This window comes from Salmo salar, chromosome ssa10 (genome assembly GCF_905237065.1).
Source record: "Salmo salar chromosome ssa10, Ssal_v3.1, whole genome shotgun sequence".
Taxonomy (NCBI): domain Eukaryota; kingdom Metazoa; phylum Chordata; class Actinopteri; order Salmoniformes; family Salmonidae; genus Salmo; species Salmo salar.
In genome coordinates this window covers 96,795,206-96,815,874 of record NC_059451.1, presented here as the reverse complement: position 1 = coordinate 96,815,874, position 20,669 = coordinate 96,795,206, and the positions used below count along the sequence as shown (strand labels likewise).

Here is a 20,669-nt window from a genome sequence, read left to right as displayed (position 1 = left end):
CTCCATGTTTCCCTCTGTTTTTCATTTTCTCTCTCTTCAGCTTTGTTTTTCCACTCAAACCACCATGTCTGCTCACCAGCATCAAACAATAAACTATAAAATCCTTCTCAAGTCCTTCGGAGTTCCCTTCATTTTCTGTTTTGTATTTGGGGAATATTGTCTCTCCATTTTTTTCATCAGTTGATTATACCATTTTTTGCATTTCTCAGTTTTCCGTTAAGCTTTATCAAGTTTGACATTTGTCATGCAAAGATCTCTATGTTTTTGAGCGACCTCTTCCAACCTTTTTCCTTCCAACAAGTATTCGACTTCTCATTCCTGTTGCAGATGATGAGGAAGGGGTATCAGGGCATGCATCAGGGGCAGGTAAGTTAAGGGCAGGTATGATGGCCTCATGTTCTGGCTGCAAGTTATCTGGTGACTGAGGTGGTGTGTTGCCTGATAGGTAGGTCTCCATTTCAACTGTTCTCTTTAAAGTCTGTCTTCTATTCCGTTGGTTGCATTTCCATTGCCATCTCTTGCTTCTTTGTTCTCGCTTTGTAAGCTCAGAGATAGATTTCACTTCTCCCTTGTCTTTTTTCTTCCAGCATCTCTCCCTGAACATTTTGCAGATGTTCCTGGTATCGTATAGGATCATGTTTTATTTTGTTTCTGTCTGTGACCCCTGTGCTGTTTTATGTGGTATCTTCTAAAGACAAAGAAAAATACTACTTAAGTTTTCCAATTGTGCACACCTTGGAGCATTTTATAGATTAAATTAATTTAAAACATGATTAAATAACCCTAAAGTTATTAAATAACCCTAAAGTAATAACATAATGGATTTTTGTCATTTCCACCATGTTCTGTCATTTCCACCACAGTGACCGTGATGGAAATGACACTTCTATTGTTTTTGGAGAAAAATGACAGACTGCTTAGCATGCTTTGGCTAGTATTACAGCTAGCATATAGTTTATACTAAGTACATAAAATATATTTTAAAAATCTAAATTCTACCACAAATTAAATAAATTATAGCCTGTTTGGAAATGACTGATAATAAAAATATTCTTTACACAAGCAATATTTACCTAGATTTTTCATACATTTCTGGACATCACTTCAGTAACAACTGTCTGCTGCAGCCATGTGCTTCAGTGTCACAATAAGTTTCCATGGTAACTAAGTTAACATTCTCTTGACAAAACTTTATTAATGAGGAATTTGTCCTCAGTGGTGGAAATGACACCAATACCAGAGGACAGGTATGTTTTGTCTAAATAACAATATAAAGGGCATACTCACAATAAATATTGATATGGATTTTATTTAATTGACTCTTTCTCTAGAAGATAACATTACATAATGTGTAATTATTCATGTTTTCTCATAGAAAAACATAGTGGAAGCTCAAAAGTCCTGGTAAGGGGGTAGTATGTACATGTAGGTAGAGTTATTAAAGTGACTATGCATAGATGACAACAGAGAGTAGCAGTGGTGTAAAGAGGGGGTGGGGGGGGGCATTGCAAATAGTCTGGGTAGCCATTTGACTAGATGTTCAGGAGTCTTATGGCTTGGGGGAAGAAGCTGTTCAGAAGCCTCTTGCACCTAGACCTGATGCTCCGGTACCGCTTGCCATACGGTAGCAGAGAGAACAGTCTATGACTAGGGTGGCTGGAGTCTTTGACAATTTTTAGGGCATTCCTCTGACACTGCCTGGTATAGAGGTCCTGGATAGCAGGAAGCTTGGCCCCAGTGATGTACTGGGCCGTACGCACTACCCTCTGTAGTGCCTTGTGGTCGGAGGCCGAGCAGTTGCCACACCAGGCAGTGATGCAACCAGTAAGGATGCTCTCGATGGTGCAGCTGTAGAACCTTTTGAGAATCTGAGGACCCATGCCAAATATTTTCAGTCTCCTGAGGGGGAATATGTTTTGTCGTGCCCTCTTCACGACTGTCTTGGTATGATTGTACCATGTTAGTTTGTTGGTGATGTGGACACCAAGGAATTTGAAGCTCTCAACCTGCTCCACTTCAGCCCCGTCGATGAGAATGGAGGCGTGCTCGGTCCTTTTTTTCCTGTAGTCCACAATCATCTCCTTTGTCTTGATCACGTTGAGGGAGAGGTTGTTGTCCTGGCACCACACGACCAGGTATCTGAACTCCTCCTTATAGGCTGTCTCATCGTTGTTGGTGATCAGGCCTACCACTTGTGTCAAAAGCAAACTTGATGATGGTGTTGGCGTCGTGCCTGGCAATGCAGTCATGAGTGAACAGGGAGTACAGGAGGGTACTGAGCACACACACCTGAGGGGCCCCTGTGTTGAGGATCAGCGTGGCGGATGTGTTGTTACCTATCCTTACCACCTGGGGGCGGCCCGTCAGGAAGTCCAGGATCCAGTTGCAGAGGGAGGTGTTTAGTCCCAGGGTCCTTAGCTTATTGATGAGCTTTGAGGGCACTATGGTGTTGAATGCTGAGCTGTAGTCAATGAATAGCATTCTCACATAGGTACTCCTCTGTCCAGGTGGGAAAGGGCAGTGTGGAGTGCAATTGAGATTGAATCATCTGTGGTTCTGTTGGGGCGGTATGCAAATTATGGTAGGTCTAGGGTTTCTGGGATAATGGTGTTGATGTGAGCCATGACCAGCCTTTCAAAGTACTTCATGGCTACAGACGTGAGTGCTGCGGGTTGGTAGTCATTTAGGCAGGTTACCTTAGTATTCTTGGGCACAGGAACTATGGCAGTCTGCTTAAAACATATTGGTATTACAGACTCGGACAGGGAGAGGTTGAAGATGTCAGTGCCAGTTGGTCAGCGCATGCTCGCAGTACACGTCCTGGTAATCCATCTGGCCCTGTGGCCTTGTGAATGTTGACCTGTTTGAAGGTCTTACATCGGTTGCGGAGAGTGTGATCACACAGTCGTCCGGAACAGCTGATGCTCTCATACATGTTTCATACATGTTTCATACATGTTTCAGTGTTATTTGCCTCGAAGCAAGCATAGAAGTAGTTTAGCTCGTCTGGTAGGTTCGTGTCACTGGGCAGCTCTCGGCTGTGCTTCCCTTTGTAGTCTGTAATGGTTTGCAAGCCCTGCCACATCCGACGAGCGTCAGAGCCGGTGTAGTACGATTCCATCTTAGTCCTGTATTGACGCTTTGCCTGTTTGATGGTTCGTCGGGGGACATAGCAGGACTTCTTATCAGCTTCCAGGTTAGAGTCCCGCTCCTTGAAAGAGACAGCTCTAGCCTTTAGCTCAGTGCGGATGCTGCCTGTAATCCATGGCTTCTAGTTGGGGTATGTACGTACGGTCACTGTGGGGACGACGTCATTGATGCACTTATTGATGAAGCCAATGACTGATGTGGTGTACTCCTCAATGCCATTGGAGGACTCCTGGAACATATTCCAGTCTGTGCTAGCAAAACGGTCCTGTAGCTTAGCATCTGCTTCCTCTGACCACTTTTTTATTGATCTACTTACTGGTGCTTCCTGCTTTAATTTTTGCTTGTAAACTGGAATCAGGAGGATAGAATTATGGCCAGATTTGCCAAATTGAGGGCTCGGGACAGCTTTGTATGCCTCTCTGTGTGTGGAGTATAGGTGGTCCAGAGTTCTTTTTCCTCTGGTTGCACTTTTAACATGCTGATAGAAATTTGGTAAAACAGATTTACGTTTCCCTGCACTAAAGTCCCTGGCTACTAGGAGCGCCGCCTCTGGGTGAGCGTTTTCTTGTTTGCTTATGGCGGAATACAGCTCATTCAATGCTGTCTTAGTGCCAGCCTCTGACTGTGGTGGTATGTAAACAGCTACAAAGAATACAGATGAAAACTCTCTCAGCAGGTAGTGTGGTCTCAAATCAAATCAAATCTTATTGGTCACATACACATGGTTAGCAGATGTTAATGCGAGTGTAGCGAAATTCTTGTGCTTCTAGGTCCGACTATGCAGTAATATCTAACAAGTAATCTAACAATTTCACAACAACTACCTTATACACACAAATAAACACAATGTAAAGGGCTGAATAAGAATATGTGCATATAAATATATGGATGAGCGATGCCATGCGGCACAGGCAAGATGCAGTAGATGGTGTAGAATACAGTATATACATATGAGATGAATAATGTAGGATGTGTAAACATTCTTTTAAAGTGGCATTATTTAAAGTGACGAGTGATACCTTTATTAAGTCAGTTTATTTAAGTGGCCAGAGATTTGAGTCTGTATGTTGGCAGCAGCCTTTCTATGTTAGTGATGGCTGTTTAATAGTCTGATGGCCTTGAGATCGAAGTTGTTTTTCAGTCTCTCAGTCCCAGCTTTGATGTACCTGTACTGACCTCGCAGTGTGATGGCGATTGCATCGTCAGTGGACCTATTGGGGCAATAAGCAAATTGGAGTGGGTCTAGGGTATCAGGTAGGATGGAGGTGATATGGTCCTTGACTAGTCTCTCAAAGCACTTCATGATAACAGAAGTGAGTGCAATGGGGCAATCGTCATTTAGTTCAGTTACCTTAGCTTTCTTGGGAACAGGAACAATGGTGGCCATCTTGAAGCATGTGAGGATAACAGACTGGGATAGGGATTGGTTGAATATGTTCGTAAACACACCAGCCAGCTGGTCTGAGCATGCTCTGAGGACGCGGCTAAGGATGCCGCGTCCCTTCACAGAGTTTGCACTGTTCTGTGAAGGGAGTAGTACACAGCGTTTGTACGAGATCTTCAGTTTCTTGGCAATTTCTCGCATGGAATAGCCTTCATTTCTCAGAACAAGAATAGACTGATGAGTTTCAGAAGAAAGTGCTTTGTTTCTGGCCATTTTGAGCCTGCAATCAAACAAATGCTGATGCTCCAGATACCCAACTAGTCTAAAGAAGGCCAGTTTTATTGCTTCTTTAATTAGGACAACCGTTTTCAGCTGTGCTAACATCGTGCCATTGGAACACAGGAGTGATGGTTGCTGATAATGGGCCTCTGTATGTCTATGTAGATATTCAATAAAAAATCAGCCGTTTCCAGTTTTAACAATGTCTACACTGTAGTTCGGATCAATTTGCTGTTATTTTAATGGACAGAAAATGTGCTTTTCTTTCAAAAACAAGGACATTTCTAAGTGACTCCAAACTTTTGAACTGTAGTGTACATATTATTAATATTGAATTCAGTGATTTAAATTACAACCCCATCCTCAGCAGCCCATTCCAGCAGTCTATTGGGAAACACAGGCACTTCTTACATCTAAATCACCTCGCTATTCATTTTGACTAAATTAGTCTGTCAATTTGAACTAAACAAACTTCTAAATTGTTAACTAAATCTTGCCTAGGCTACTGTAGACTATCTTAAATGAGACGTAGGCCTATCATAGGCTACCTGCATCTAGCTAAGCAAACCATGGCAAAGTTGAATTAGAATGATTAACCCAGATTTTTAGTCTGTTGTCTATGCCTATTGAAATGACAAATCAATCTCGCAAATGGACATTCATAATGCTGTTCATAGTCTTAACATCTGGCACATAATAACAGCTCAATTGCCAGAAAATAGGCAAACATTCGTTTTTTTAAAGTTTGTCCAAGTGTTTCTTGCTCAGAGATTTCGAGATCCTCTGTCCAACATCACTCAAACTCTCCTGTCAGATTTATCTGTAGTTAAGCACATGGGCAAAAGGGATCTCCACTATAAAAAGCATCTAGACATTATCTCACATTTATTTTAGACTAACATTTAGTTTTCAACAGCAGAGATTTGTATAAACCTTGCTGTCCGTCTCTACGACATTTGCAACATTGTTTCAATATTCAAATTCCATCTCCAACTGTCCCATAGTAATGAACATGTAGGGGTCGGGAGTCGTGACGAGAGTGGGTGTGACACCTACTCCCGTTGCCTGCTGCACTGCTGCTTGGATTCCACCTGGCGATCTGTTCAACATCTGCCCTGGATTGTCTCCCCCTGTCTGGTACAGGTACCCCCACCACACTCCCCCCCTCTCCCGATCTTTCGCTCGCCCTCAGCACACAGGCACTGTTGAGGCGAGTAACTCTGAACTTACAATGGCTAACCCCAAGTCGTTATATATTTTTCTTGTGAATTTTGCTATTTGCCTCATGACATCTGCATACTTTGTTGACTATGAACTTTCTTGTTTACCCAACCGTGGGACAGACTATGTTTTTTCCTACACTCGGGACTCTGACTCTATTGGTAACACAGACTTTTGGCCTCCCATCCTATTCTAACCACCTCTCGCCTGCTCTGTATTCCTGTTACCTGATGAAATTACTGTACAATATGATCTTGTTGCTATCTAATGCACATTAGAATGTCATAAATCAACACGGCAGAGCTCTGTTGGGCCAGGGTGTACATGCACGTTTCCATCTACTTTTGCTAGCCCCAATTCTGACTTGTGCTCTGATATCTGCTTCACTGATTTCTGCTCTCGTAAAAGCCTGGGTTTTCTGCACGTTAAAACCTCTTAAGGAGCGGACCCTTTTTTTCAATTCTCGCCTAAAATGACATACCAGAATCTAACTACCTGTAGCTCAGGACCTGAAGCAAGGATATGCATATTCTTGATGCCATTTGAAAGGAAACACTTTGAAGTTTGTGGAAATTTGAAATTATTGTAGGAGGATATAACACATTAGATCTGGTAAAAGATAATACAAAGATTGTTTTTGTACCATCATCTTTGAAATGCAAGAGAAAGGCCATACTTTATTCTTCCAGCCCAGGCACAATTTAGATTTTGGCCACTAGATGTCAGCAGTGTATGTGCAAAGTTTTAGACTGATCCAATGAACCATTTCATATCTGTTTAAAATGATGTATCAAGACTGCCCCAAATTGGTTTATTAATACATTTTCAAGTTCATAATTGTGCAATCTCTTCAAACAATAGGATGGTATTCTTTCATTGTAATAGCTACTGTAAATTGTACAGTGCAGTTATATTAACAAGAATGTAAGTCTTCTGCCCATATCAGATATGTCTATGTCCTGGGAATTGTTTTTGTTTCTTATAACCTCATGCTAATTACATTAGCCTACATTAAGCGCAACCGTCCCGCGACGGTAGCTCCAATCCAGATGTGTTGGTCATTGCTGAGACGTGGTTAAGGAAGAGTGTTTTGAATACTGATGTTAACCTTTCTGGTTATAACCTTTTTCTGCAAGACAGATCTTCCAAAGGTGGGGGAGTGGCAATCTTTACCAAGGATCACCTGTGCTCGGTTGTCTCCACCAAGTCTTTCCCCAAAAATTTGATTTTTTGGTTTTCAGCATTAAACTTTCAAATAGCTCTTTGTTGACTGTTGCTGGGTGTTATCGTCCTCAATCAGCACCGGCCTGCACCCTACCTGCCCTAAGATCTGTCCTGGCCCCTTACACTAAGTCTGAATTTGTCCTGCTAGTTGACCTAAACTGGGACGTGCTTAAACCACCTTACCAAGTCCTAAAGCAATGGGACTCCCTAAATATTTCTCAGATTATTACCAATCCCACAAGGTATGATTCCAAACACCCAGAAAAGGCTACACTCCTCAATGTTATCCACACAATGTCACGACTTCCGCCTCTCCTTGTTCGGGCGGCGTTCGGCGGTTGTCGTCACCGGTTTTCTAGTTGCCACTGATCCACGTTTTCTTTTTCCATTTGTTTTGTCTTCATTGTACACACCTGATTTCCATTTCTTAATTATTGTTCCCTATTTAACCCTCTGGTTTCCCCATTGGTTTTGTGCGTGTTTGTTCTGTGTTAAGCTGTCGCGTATGTTTGTGAGCTGAGTTTGTTTCCCTACGTGGAATATTTTGTTGTTTTGTTGAGTAAAGACCTTTATTACTCATTCTCGGTGTCCTGCGCCTGACTCCGTCCCACCTGCTGCACATTGACTCTTGACACACAAATAATCCTGATAGGTGTCAGTCTAGTGTTTTCTGTAATGACCTTAGTGATCACTGTTTTACAGCCTGTGTTTGTAATGGCTGCTCAGTGAAACGACCTGTCCTGATTTGTCATAGATGCTTGGTAAAAAACTTTAATGAGCAAGCCTTCCTTCATGACCTGGCCTCTGTAAATTGGTATAAAATCAGCTTGATCCCCTCTGTCGAAGATGGTTGGACCTTCTTTTTAATGTTTTCAGTGGTATTGTTAAGAAACATGCCCCCATAAAGAAAATTATAATTTTAAACAGGTTCAGCCCCTGGTTCGACCGTGATCTTGCAGAGTTTCTCCACCTCAAGAATTGCATTTGGCGAAAGGCTCGGCACACGTATACTCAGGCGGACTGGCTCTCGTTCAGGCAAATTAGAAATACTCAGGCTATCCGGAAGGCCAAAGTTAGTTACTTTAAGGAGCAGTTCTCTCTCTTTGGGTCTCACTCCAAGAAGTTCTGGAAAATGATTAAAGACCTGGAGAATAAACCCTCCTCCTCACAGCTGCCCATGTCCCTTAAAGTTGATGAACTGGTTGTTACTGACAAGAAGCACATAGCTGAGCTCTTTAATCACCACTTCATTAAGTCAGGATTCCTATTTGACTCAGCCATGCCTCCTTGCCCGTCCAACATTTCCTCATCTCCCACCCCTTCTAATGCGAGTAGCCCCGATGCTCCTGCCTCTTTTTGCTCTGCGTCGCTACAAAGTTTCTCCCTGCAGGAGGTCACTGAGTCAGAGGTGCTAAAGGAGCTCCTTAAACTTGACCCCCCAAAACCATCTAGGTCAGATGGTCTAGACCCTTTCTTCTTTCAGGTTGCTGCCCCTTTGACCTTTTTAACCTGTCTCTCCTCTCTGGGGAGGTTCCCATTGCTTGGAAGGCAGCCACGGGTTCGTCCTTTATTTAAAGGGGGAGATCATGCTGATCCTAACTGTTATTGGCCTATTTCTATTTTGCCCTGTTTATCAAAAGTGTTGGAAAACTTTGTCAATAATTAACTTACTGGCTGTCTTGATGTCTATAGTATTCTCTATGGTATGCAATATGGTTTCCACTCAGGTTATGGATGTGTCACTGCAACCTCAAAGGTCCTCAATAATGTCACCATTGCCCTTGATTCTAAGCAATGTTGTGCTGCTATTTTTATTGACTTGGCCAAAGCTTTCGATACGGTAGGGCATTCCATTCTTGTGGGCCGGCTAAAGAGTATTGGTGTCTCTGTGTGGTCTTTGTCCTGGTTTGCTAACCACCTCTCTCAAAGAGTACAGTGTATAAAGTCAGAACATCTGCTGTCTCAGCCACTGCCTGTCACCAAGGGTGTACCCCAAGGCTCAATCCTAGGCCCCACGCTCTTCTCAATTTACATCAACAACATAGATCAGGCAGTAGGAAGCTCTCTCATCCATTTATATGCAGATGATAGTCTTATACTCAGATTTTGTGTTAAACGCTCTACAACAAAGCTTTCTTAGTGTCCAACTTTCTCTGCCCTTAACCTTGTTCTGAACACCTCCAAAACAAATGTCATGTGGTTTGGTAAAAGAATGCCCCTCTCCCCACAGGTGTGATTACTACCTCTGAGGGTTTAGAGCTTGAGGTAGTCACCTCATACAAGTACTTGGGAGTATGGCTGGACGGTACACTGTCCTTCTCTCAGCACATATCAAAGCAGCAGGCTAAAGTTAAATCTAGACTTGGTTTCCTCAATCGTAATCACTCCTCTTTCACCCCAGCTGCCAAACTAACCCTGATTCAGATGACCTTCTTACCCATGATAGATTACGGAGACCTAATTTATAGATCGGCAGGTAAGTGTGCGCTTGACCGGCTAGATGTTCTTTACCATTCTGCCATCAGATTTGCCTCCAATGCTCCTTATAGGACACATCACTGTACTCTATACTCCTCTGTAAACTGGTCATCTCTGTATACCCGTTGCAAGACCCACTGGTTGATGCTTATTTATAAAACTATTTTGGGCCTCACTCTCCGCTATCTGAGATACCTACTGCAGCCCTCAACCTCCTCATACACTACCCGTTCTGCCAGTCACATTTTGTTAAAGGTCCCCAAAGCACACACATCCCTGGGTCGCTCGTCTTTTCAATTCGCTGCATCTAGCGACTGAAACAAGCTGCAACAAACACTAAAACTGGACAGTTTTATCTCAATCTCTTCATTCAATGACTCAATCATGGACACCCTTACTGACAGTTGTGGTTGCTTTGTGTGATGTATTGTTGTCTCTACCTTCTTGCCCTTTGTGCTGTTGTCTGTGCCCAATAATGTTTGTAACCTGTTTTGTGCTGCTACCATGTTGTGCTGCTACCATGTTGTACTGCTGCCATGTTGTGTTGCTACCATGTTGTTGTCATGTTGTGTTGCTACTATGCTGTGTTGTCATGTGTTGCTGTGTTGTCTTAGGTCTCTCTTTTATGTAGTGTTGTCTCTCTTGTCGTGATGTGTGTTTTGTCCTATATTTTTATTTCATTTATTTATATTTTTAATCCTGGCCCCAGTCCCCGCAGGAGGCCTTTTGGTAGGCCGTCATTGTAAATAAGAATTTGTTCTTAACTGAGTTGCCTTGTTGACTTGTCTGATATACCACGGCTGTCAGCCAATCATCATTCAGTCCTCTTCTCCTCCAGTCCTAAAGTACTAAAGGGTGTGTAGGTTTTTGTTTTAGCCCAGCACTAACACACCTTGATTCAACTAATCATCAAGACTTGGGACAATGTTGTTCTATCTATCTAATACATGATCTGTCTTGTCTGACTATTCAAGAAAATAAGATGCTGCTGAACCGGAAGCAAATAGCACCACCCTGTGGTTGTGTAGCGAATGGCAGTGATTGAATCTTTATATTTTTATTTGACCTTTATTTAACTAGGCAAGTCAGTTAAGAACAAATTCTTATTTACAATAACGGCCTACCCCAACCAAACCCTAACCCGGACGACGCTAGGCCAATTGGGTCCTGCTAGAGCTTCCCCGATCAACTGTAAGTGCTGTTATTGTAAAGTGGAAACGTCTAGGAGCATCAATGGCTCAGCCGCGAAGTGGTAGGCCACACAAGTTTACAGAATGGGACCGCCGAGTGCTGAAGCGTGTAGCGCAGGCTGCCCAACCCTCTTCCTGGAGATCTACTGTCCTGTAGGTGTTCAGTCCAAGGATGGTAGATCTCCAGGAAGAGGGTTGGGCAGCCCTGGTGTAGCGGGTAAAAATCGTCTGTCCTCGGTTGCAACACTCATTACCGAGTTCCAAACTGCTTCTGGAAGCAACATCAGCACAATAACTGTTTTTTGGGAGCTTCATGAAATGGGTTTCCTTGGCGGAGCAGCTGCAAACAAGCCTAAGATCAACATGCACAATGCCAAGTGTCGGATGGAGTGGTGTAAAGTTTGCCTCCATTTGACTCTGGCGTAGTGGAAACGCGTTCTCTGGAGTAATGAATCACGCTTCACCATCTGGCAGTCCAATGGACAAATCTAGGTTTGGTGGATGCCAGGAGAACACTACCTGCCCGAATGCATAGTGCCAATTGTAAAGCTTGGTGGATGAGGAATAATGGTCTGGGGCTGTTTTTCATGGTTCAGGCCAGGCCCCTTAGTTCCAGTGAAGGGAAATCTTAACGCTACAGCATACATTCTAGACAATTCTGTGCTTCCAACTTTGTGGCAACAGTTAGGGGAAGGCCCTTTCCTGTTTCAGCATGACAATGCCACCGTGCACAAAGCGAGGTCCATACAGAAATGGTTTGTCAGGATCGGTGTAGAAGAACTTGACTGGCCTGCACAGAGCCCTGACCTCAACCTCATAGAACACCTGTGGGATGAATTGGAACGCCGACTGCGAGCCAGGCCTAATCGCCCAACATCAGTGCCCGACCTCACTAATGCTCTTGTGGCTGAATGGAAGCAAATCCCTGCAGCAATGTTCAAACATTTAGTGGAAAGCCTTCCCAGAAGAGTAGAGGCTGTCATAGCAGCAAAGGGGGGCCAACTCCATATTAATGCCCATGATTTTGAAATGAAATGTTCGACGAACAGGTGCCCACATACTTTTGGTCATGTAGTGTATGAGATGGTGCATCTAGTTTACTTCACTTGTTATTTTCTGCCACACTAGCATATGTAAGGGATAATCAACTAGGGGCTATTTGTTCTGTGGAAAATAATGAACGACGTGGAAGATGTGTTCCATAACTCCCTAGCGGAGTGGAGCTAACCTTCCACTGCATTGCATTTTTTTCCAGAGAATGCATAGAGCCCCGAATTGATTATCCCTTTTATTCCGTGGCTATAACTTAGCACATTTACCAGTAGAAATGTGTTTATTTGCCGGTATACACCTGTTCCACATTCACTGAAGCAGCTAGTAAGTTTACTAGATTGTGACAGTAGTTGCCTTGGTAAACAAACAAACAGACTTGCTAGTTTAGCTAACCAAACCATTTGTACTAGCTTGCTATTATGAAAATCGAATTCAGCAATGCCAGTAATGTTTTCAATTCGACTTTTGCTTTCAAAAGCAGCTAAACATAGAACATGTTAGAATGAACTACAGCCATTGAATTCTACTGTGCAAATATAACGTTTGATTATAGGGAAATAATGCACGTTTTAAAATGCCATTCAAGTCAATCAGAAACGAGTATTCAACAACGCCATGGTATAAACTTAATTATACTGTAATTGTAATAATGTAAAAAGCTCTGGCACATTTAGCTCCAAGTTCAAAAGTTCAATCTTTTAAACTACATTTTCCTGGCCTAAAACAAAATATATTCTGAAAATAATTAATCAATGCCTTGAGTAAGAGACATTTTCTGTTAGCTAAGTTCTGTTTCTTGGTAAAAGGTGCAAAAGGCCCTCTGTGTGAGGAAGAAAGAGATAAAGAAGCCAAACTGAGTTTAACACCAGTTGAGATGCTAACTGCTCAGTTCCTTGTATCATTTCTGTTAAGTTGTGTTTGTGTTCAATGAGAAGTAATAATCTTCTGAGTCTTTGTTTTATTTTGTGTGCTTTTTCAACAAAAATACTGTCTCTTCTGCATAACATTCTAATTATGTAGGGAATAATGATCTGAGATCGTATTCCTGTTACAGTCCATGGCCAGTAGAAAGATAAAAGTTCTAGATTAAAATATGAATTTAAGTTGTCATAGAAAGATGGATAGAAATACTGAGTTGTGAATTCAATGTAGTCAACTGTTACCATTTTGGAGAGTGCATAATTTATTGCTCTCATCTGCCTCCTTATTTGCCTCCAGCAATAAGGGAATTAGTGAATATGGACAGGAAAACAAACCATCAACATAAATCAGTCCAACTTCTTTTTAATAATAGCTCAAAATAGAATTGAATACATCTCAATCCTATTTGAAAGAGAAGTGGTACACTGGGTAGGAAAACAAGGTCATGTTATGTAAAGGCAGTAGGATAGAAGAATAACGCAAGGTGACAGGAAGCTGATGGAATAGGCGGAGTGAGAAAGGGCTGGTCACATTAACCACTTAGTTTTACAAAACCTCAAAGAAAGCAGGGATAGGCTACGATAAAATGACACTGTTTGGAAAATGCCTGTCCCCTTGTGTAAGTGAAGAGGGTAAGACTTCTCTCCTGTAATAGTCCATTTATTTTCTTTATGGCAAGTACCACAGTTTGAGTGTCCTCTTTATACAAACTCAAACAATGTCAATGTGTAGGCCTATGCATACAGTGCATTCGGAAAGTATTCAGACCCCTTCCCTTTTTCCACATTTTGTGGAAAATGTCCGCATCAGTCTATACACACTACCCCATAATGACAAAACAAAAACAGGTTTTTAGACACTTTTGATAATATATTCTATATAAGGTCCCACAGTTGACAAAGCACGTTAGAGCAAAAACCAAGCCATGAGGTTGAAGGAATTGTCCGTAGAACTCTGAGACAGGATTGTGTCAAGGCACAGATCTGGGGAAGGGTACCAAAACATTTCTGCAGCATTGACGGTCCCCAAGAACACAGTGGCCTCCATTCTTAAATGGAAGAAGTTTGGAACCACCACCAAGACTCTTCCTAAAGCTGGCCGCCTGGCCAAATTGAGCAATCGGGGACCCGATGGTCACTCTGACAGAGCTCCAGAGTTCCTCTGCAGAGATGGGAGAAACTTCCAGAAGGACAACCATCTCTGCAGCACTCCACCAATCAGGCCTTTATGGTAGAGTGGCCAGACCAAAGTCACTCCTCAATAAAAGGCACATGACAGCCTGCTTGGAGTTTGCCAAAAGGCACCTAAAGGACTCTCAGGCCATGAGAAACAAGATTCTCTGGTCTGATGAAACCAACATTAAACTCTTTGGCCTGAATGCCAAGAATCACGTCTGGAGGAAACCTGGTACCATCCCTACGGTGAAGCATGGTGGTGGCAGCATCATGCTGCGAGGATGTTTTTCAGCAGCAGGGACTGGGAGACTTGTCTGGATCGAGAGAAAGATGAACGGAGAAAAGTACAGAGAGATCCTTGATGAAAACCTGCTCCAGAGCGCTCATGCACTCAGATTGGGGTGAAGGTTCACCTTCCAGCAGGACAACGACCCTAAGCAGACAGCCAAGACAATGCAGGAGTGGCTTCGTGACAAGTCTCTGAATGTCCTTGAGTAGCCCAGCCAAAGCCCGGACTTGAACCCGATCGAACATATCTGGAGAGACCTGAAAATAGCTGTGCAGCAACGCTCCCCATCCAACCTGACAGAGCCTGAGAGAATCTGCAGAGAAGAATGGGAGAAACTCCCCAAATACAGGTGTGCCAAGCTTGTAGCGATTACAGACTCGAGGCTGTAGGTGCTTCAACAAAGTACTGAGTAAAGGGTCTGAATACTTATGTTATGTTTTTTTTTTTATAATACATTTTTACAACTTTCTAAAAACCTGATTTTGTTTTGTCATTATGGAGTATTGTGTGTAGATTGATTAGAGAAAAAACTATTTAATCAATTTAAGAATAAGGCTGTAACATAACAAAATGTGGAAAAAGTAAAGGGGTCTTAATACTTTCCAAATGTACTGTATATATAAAATATATACATATCTGACTGTACACCACTGTTGTATGTACTGCCACTGTGTCATATGTCCTATTTACAGGCCCCAATGCGCCCAACCACTCCCACAAGCAGCTCCAGATTCAGCCCTAACATGTCCCAACTGTGGCAGGACGTGCCTCCAGGATCGGGCTTCACAACCACCTACAACCGCACCCCGCCAAGAGTGGTAGCCATATCTATCCTATAAATCATCCCTGGAAGCGACGTTATCTTTGGAAACGATGTACTGCAAGTATGTGTGTGTGTTATTATGTGTATAATATCATTCATTATTTATATAGCTAGGCTTTATTCATATGTGTGCTGCTCCTCATGCTTGCTGTCTTGACCCTTGCCCTCATGTGACCTCCCTTCCCTTAAAACCCTCTTCTTTAACCCCTATCCTCTACCCTCCAACATCTGTTGCCTCAACCCCCTCCCTGGCCCCTGCACCACTACAGTCACACTGTGAGTGTCGGCCCCCCAGTGTGTTCTCAGCCACACAGGTGTACAGACCCGCCTCCCGGGATGTCACCATGACGATCTCCAATGTTCCCTCTGGCAGGAGCCGGTAGACAGAGGAGGAGAGGAGGGGAGGAGAGGAAGGGGTGAGGCTGGAAAAGAGGACAGAGGCATTACCAGATGCTGGGCTGGGTAAGTGGGAATGGTAAGAGGAGTAGTTGGATGTCTGGCTGGATGCAGGCTTGGAGTTGAGGCTGGATCCAGGCTTGGAGTAGGGTCTGGATCCAGGCTTGGAGTAGGGTCTGGATGCAGGCTTGGAGTAGGGTCTGGATGCAGGCTTGGAGAAGGGTCTGGATGCAGGCTTGGAGAAGGGTCTGGATGCAGGCTTGGGGCTGTGGGTGTTGTTGGATGATCCCAGTCTCTGTCCAGAAGGAGTGACCCAGTAGATTGTGGGCTGAGGCTCTGCCAGGGCGCGACAGTGCAGGGGCCAGCTTCTCCCCTTCTCTCACCCTTACGTAGGGGGGAGGATGCCAGGGGGATGAGGGGGAGGCAGGAGGCTGACATCTCTGTGATTGACACCTCCCTCACCCTGCGAGCCCTCAGCTCTGGAGGCTCAGAACACAATGTGGCCTGGGGCTGGATAAACCTCACAGCCTGTGGCATCTGTGTTTTTGTGTGTGCGTTGGCATCTGTGTGAGGGTGCTCCTCAGCCACCCAGCGAAACAGGCAGTCACAGCGGAGGGGTTGGAGTGCAGGCTGACCTCCCTCAGTCTGGGCAGAGACAGGACAGTGTGTTGGTGCAGAGCAGTCAGAGCGTTGGAGTTCAGCATCAGGCTCTCGAGCCTGCTTAGCCGAAAGAAGGCCTGGGGGTGGATGTAGGACAGCCGGGGGTTGTTGGTGATCTCCAGCTTGGTGAGCTCAGGCAGGTTCTCCATGGCTGCCCTCTCGATGGCCACCAGCTCCTCCATGTTGTTCAGACCCAGCTCTGTCAGGTGGACCAGGTCCCTGAAGTCCCCTGTCTGAACCAGACTCAGACAGTTCTTATTCAGGTCAAGGAACTTCAGGCCTGGGAGCCTCCTCAGAGCGTGTGTGGGGACAGTGGTGAGGAGGTTGTCGTAGAAGGACAGGCTCTCCAGACTGTCCAGCCCCTCCAGGGCCCTCTCAGGCAACCCTTTCAGCCCCATGCCCCCCAGCACCAGGCTGCGAAGAGACCCCAGCGCCTGGAAGCCCCGTTCAGGGAGGACCTCCACTGGGTTTCCCCCCAGCATTAGCACCTGGAGGCAGGGCAGGGTGGTGAACCAGAGGGGGTCAATTGATGTCAGGTGGTTGTTGTTGAGGTGCAGGCGCAGCAGGGAGCCCAAACCAGAGAAGGCTCTAGGAGCCAGGGAGGCCAGCTGGTTGTGGCTGAGGAAGAGCTCCTGTAGGGCAGGCAGGGAAGAGAAGGCGGCAGGGGGCAGGGACCAGAGCTGGTTCTCCTCCATGTGCAAGGAGAGTAGGGAGCGCAGGGAGGGAGTCTGGGGCTGGGTTGAGGTTAGTGTCCTAACACTGCTGAAGCGGTTCTGAGACAGATCCAGCTCTGTGAGGTTGGGGAGTGTCTGTAACAGTGATGTCTCCAAGGCAGACAGCAGGTTACTCTGCAGACAGAGGGTGTGTGTGTCTAGGGGGAGAGGGGAGGGGAGCTGGGTCAGGAACAGGTTGTTACAGTCCACAGTTGGAACCTCGCGGGACATTGACTGGGGGGAAAACCAGGGCTTGATCTGACACACACACCCTGCCGGGCAGGAGATGCTCCATGGCAGGGAATGGACCACTAGTGCACTGGACACACACACACACAGGATCAGCTGCCTCTGCAGTAGGACCATTGACACCCTCAGCATCCTTACAGCAGAGAGGAGTTGATTCAGAGGAGTCGATTCAGTGGTGGCAATTCGATTGAGGTGACTCAGTGTTGTTGCCAAGTTACAGCGCTGTAGGTATCTGCTGTTGCCAGGTTACAGTGCCATAGGAATCTAAAGTGTTGTGGATTGTCTAGGTGATGGTCTCCGTGGTCAGACAGTCGCTGTCACATTGTGGCGACAGGTGTACTGGGCATGGCTCTGTACACACTAAGGAGATGACCTGGCAGAGAGAGAGAGGGAGTGAGCAAGAGCGGTGGAGAGAGACGGGGAAGATAATGTGTTAAGGACAGGTTTTGTAACACATTTAGAAAGCCAGAGGACAGGTTGAGAGAGTACCTCCTGTTCTTTCAACTCTAAACCATTCCATTTGATTTGATTTCCAGTCTCTTTTCATATATAATGGATTACATTTGATTTGATTTTTGCCCCTCTTTTCTTATTTACTTTATGTTTTGAATGAATGAAAATATTTGTGCTTGTGAAGTGTGTACTGATGACGACCAGTCACCACCTGGTGGCAGTGTTTACCAGTTAAGATAACAGAGGAAGTCTGAAATAAAACACATATAGACACACACACAATGGAAAGAAAAGGGTAGAGAGACTACAAGACCATGTGTCAAGGAAATAAAAGGAATATATCAAAAGGAGATAGAGGAGATGAGGATACCTAGTCAGTTGTCCAACTGAATGTATTCAAATGAAATGTGTCTTCTGCATTTAACCCAACCCCTCTGAATCAGAGAGGTGCGAGGGGCTGCCTTAATCGACATCCACATCTTCGGCGCCCAGGGAACAGTGGGTTAACTGCCTTATTCCGGGGCAGAACAACAGATTTTTACTTTGTCAGCTCGGCGATTCAATTCAACAACCTTTTGATTACTGAGGAGGAAACGAGGTAGAGGAGGAAAGGTGGGAGAGGAGGAAAGGAGAAGACTAGAGGAGGTTGTCTGGCTGTAGCTGAGACTGCAGTAGGAGGGATGAAGGAGTAATCTGCAGTGGAACTAAGCTATCTGTACTGACAGACAGAGGGAGATGGAGGTATGGGAGAGAGAGAGCAAAGAAAATGGAATGACAGGGATAAAGGAGAGGGAAAGAGAGGGAGAGTTAGAGAGAGGGTGCTCGATGCTGATCAATAAAAATAGATATTCATCAGCCTGGTGCCTCGATCGCTTCAATACACAGAAACACAAACACGCTGGCACACACACACATACACACAAAAACACGACAGAGTCTTAGCAGTTAGCACAAATGAGATGACACCACTGTGGCACATCACAGATGGCACTCTTCTCCTTCTACTGCTCTGATTCTCTGTGTGTGTGTGTGTGTGTGTGTGTGTGTGTGTGTGTCTGTGTGTGTGTGTGTGTGTGTGTGTGTGTGTGTGTGTGTGTGTGTGTCCATGTGTTTACCTCAGTGCCAGTGTATCTGTGTCTAACCCAGACATATGTCCTAGCGAACACAAACACACACATTTGCATCTCACAAAAAATAATCCTTACCATCGAATGAAAAATAATCCTTACCATCGAATGAAAAATAATCCTTACTATCGAATGAAAAATAATCCTTACCATCGAATGAAAAATAATCCTTACCATCGAATGAGTACGGTTGACTGCATGCATCTCTCGATCCGTCCTCCAAGGTCGATGTCCACTCCCCTGGGGAAATCTGATTAGCATAATAATAAAATCTGCATAAATATCTGTTAATTTTAGCTAGAGATATGTATTTTTTGTGTTGGATACATCTTAATCCACTGCATCCGCCTGTGTCGCACTTAGGCATCTGTGGTGAAAGGTAACAGAACTAGAGTGGTGTTTGTCAGACCATGAGACATTCCTAAAATTGGTCTTCTCTCAAAATCGTCTGTAGCGTCAGAACAGTTTGGCTACACACGAATATGACCGCTCAATGTAAAGGGTAGACACTCGAGAAACACGTACGTGTCGGTTTTGCTCTCGAACGCCTACAGTCCTCATATTACTCGTCTGAAGGTCCCACCTTACAAATGGAAAAAATCTATGGAAGTATATACTGTATTCTGACCCCTTCACTTTTTCCATATTTTGTTACGTTACAGCCTTATCCTAAAATGGATTAAATTGTTTTTTCCCCCTCATCAGTCTACACACAATACCCCATAATGACTTAAGCAAACAGAGGTTTTTAGAATTTTTTACAAATGTATTAAATAGAAAAAAATGAAATGTTATATTTACATAAGTATTCAGACACTTTACTCAGTACTTTGTTGAAGCACCTTTGGCAGCGATTACAGCCTCGAGTCTTCTTGGGTATGATGCTACAAGCTTGGCACACCTGTATTTGGGGAGTTTCTCCAATTCTTCTTTGCAGATCCTCACAAGCTCTGTCAGGTTGGATGGGGAGCGTTCTTGGGGACCTTCAATGCTGCAGCAATGTTTTGGTACCCTTCCCCAGATCTGTGCCTTACTAACACTATCCTGTCTCGGAGTTCTACGGACACTTCCTTTGACCTCATGGCTTGGTTTTTGCTCTGACATACACTGTCAACTGTGGGACCTTACATAGAAAGGTGTGTACCTTTCCAAATCATGTCCAATCAATTGAATGTACAACAAGTGGACTCCAATCAAATTGTAGAAACATCTCAAGGATGATCAAAGGAAACAGGATGCACCTGAGCTCAATTTAGAGTCTCATACCAAAGAGTCTAAATAATTATGTAAATAAGGTATTTCTGTTTTTAATTTTTAATACATTTTTAACACGTTTTCGCTTTGTCACTATGGGGTATTGTGTGGAGATTGCTTAGAATTGTTATTTACTTAATCATTTTTTTAATAAAGCTGTACCGTAACAAAATGTGGAAAAAGTCAAGGGGTCTGAATACTTTCCAAAGGCATTGTATATAGAGACTGTTTAGTGCCAAAAATAAGGGGTTAAATACACGTACAAAAAATAACAAATGTTTCCTGAGCTTTCTTATATCGCTCAGATATAGGACAGACACTTCAGGACAAACTTCCTTTACATTTTTGGGGGGGACTATCTGTTCCATGTAGTGAATCTGTTATTCAATGCGTTTAAATGGGCTAATAGCAGTAAGGCCAAAAATACTTTTTCATCAAATAATTTTGTATATATTTTTTTTATACTTCAAGGGGTCTTCAAATTCCAAATCAAATAGCAAAATGATCATTGGTATGACCTTCTTAAAACAATTCCATATAGTTTAGTAGAACCCCCAGGCTTAGACAGGGCTTAGACTCTTATGGGTAATCAGTTTATTAATGTGCCACACCTGTCAGGTGGATGGATTA

General features: G+C 44.0%; 1 pseudogene; it reads right to left on the bottom strand.

Moving 5' to 3' along the window:
- Positions 1 to 15,401: 15,401 nt before the first annotated feature.
- LOC123724571 (leucine-rich repeat neuronal protein 2-like) lies at positions 15,402 to 19,232 on the bottom strand (annotated as a pseudogene).
- Positions 19,233 to 20,669: the final 1,437 nt, after the last annotated feature.